Genomic DNA, 2,089 nt, shown 5'->3' on the forward strand with positions numbered 1-2,089 from the left:
CCGGATGGTTTGCTCCTAGGGACATGCCTCCCACACCTCACATAATGCTCAGAGTCCAGGAGCAATGATGCTCCTCTGCTTGCAGACCTGGGCCCCCAGGACAAAGGGGAGCTGATGAGAAGAGGACACTTGGAAGCCCTTCTGCCACAGCCCAGCAGACGGGGGTGCCCACGCTGTAGTTCCTTCTTCCTTTAGGCCATCATGATCTAACGAACCTTGTAGCCCTGGGTGGGGCTTCATTAGTGCTGGGGCCTCAGGACTCTGCGAGCCCCTGGCTGGAGTGAGGGGCTTTTATTCTGCCTGCCCTTCTTTGCCCCAAGTGATTCCCTGTGGATGCCTTCTCACATCCAGACCAGAGGGTGGAGTGCTGTTCCGGGAGCCAGTGCCTATTGCTTCACACTTAGACTGAAATGCAAGCTCTTATTTGGCCAGAGCATTCCTTTAAAAGCTAAGGCACTTGAAAATCACTAGCTTTCATCTCTCATTTCTGCCACAATCGCCCACACTGGTGGCACGCACTTCGCAGGAAACCTTTTTTCTTCCATCTTGGCACGTAACGGGTCATCTTGGACTTTTCCTAGATGGAGACCAAACACTGATAAAAGAGCACCAGGATACGTAAGCATTTCAATCTCCTGGAAAACTCTGAATTTATGCCTGTTGGAGGAAGAGCTAGCAAATTAGAGGAATGCTTCCTATTATTTCTTCAAGCCCCACTGGAAACCGTGATCAGTAATGGACAAAACATAAAAAAGTGGCATTGACAGGGAATGGATGTAAAGCATGCTATGGCCACATTCATTGTGCACCTGTGATTCATGACGAAGACACAGGTGCTGCAATTCCCACTTTTTAAACATGAAAGCATTAGCAAGCATAGGGAAAGGCAAAACCGAGGCAGATCGTTGCCCAGACAGAGCAGGGAAGGAACTGCAAATGATGTCAAATAGATGGTGATTAGCCAGCACCATTCCTAGTCCCAACTTCAAAGTGATGCTCCAGGTTTCTCCCCAGTGTCAAATAGAACAGCGATAACACCCTTTCTGGTTCCCAATTTAGAGTGATGCTCTGAGCTTTTTCTGATGTCAAAGAGAACAGAGATAGTACCCTTTTCTGTTCCTGATTTAGAGTGATGCTCTCAGTTTACCCAACTTGGAATGATTTTGGTGCAGGCTCTGTTGTTTTTGCTTTGGATACTCCCTGTCAAGTTAGGGAATCACCCTTCTTTTTCCAGTTTACTAAGATTTTAAAATCATATACTTATGATCATCATTATTAAATACCTTCCTATTGTAATGAAGTGAGATTGTCTCTCTTATTTTATTAGTGTGAATTATATGTACATATTTTATACTATGATTCCACCGTTATATTTTTGTGATGAAGAAACTAAAAAGAATCAAAAGAAAAGAAGTGGAAGAGAGAAAGTAAGTATGTCTTATGTAGAGGACCTATTTTTTTAAGTTAAAAATCCAGAAGAAGCTAATGACAAATTATACTAGTAGTAGGAGAATTTCGTAAATTGGCTGAATGTGAGATAAGATATAAACATTCATATGTGTATACATAAGCCACAAACATCCAGGACACAAACTTAAAAATATGACAGCATTTATCATACAATAAAAATATTCCTGAATTTGGATTACCTAATGTACAATGAGAAAAATTATGAAACTTTATTGAGATGTTGAAGACAAATGAACGGAGAGATAGTCAATGTTTTGGATATGAAGGCTTAATATCATAAATGTAATTGTGTCCAAATCAATGAATCAATTCTTTGCAATTCCAATAAAAATCCTGACATACTTTTTGTTTAAATCAATCTTTCCCTGAGAATGTTAAGAGCCTCAAAGTCACTCTATGTCTCAACTTCCATTGTTTAGAATAGAAACTGAATAAGAAGATGTAAGAGCTAAGCCTGTATACTAAGTCTGGAATACTCCTGTACCATTCATTGGCCCTTAACATGTGCTGCTAAAGTATCTTTGTTTTTTAGCTGTGATCAGAGAGTACTATTTTTATTTTTTATTTTTTAAAAATCTTTACATAGTTTTTAAATGTACACTAAAAAATAAAAAAAAAA

This window comes from Pteropus vampyrus, unplaced genomic scaffold (assembly GCF_000151845.1).
Source record: "Pteropus vampyrus isolate Shadow unplaced genomic scaffold, Pvam_2.0 Scaffold197, whole genome shotgun sequence".
In the NCBI taxonomy this organism is placed as follows: domain Eukaryota; kingdom Metazoa; phylum Chordata; class Mammalia; order Chiroptera; family Pteropodidae; genus Pteropus; species Pteropus vampyrus.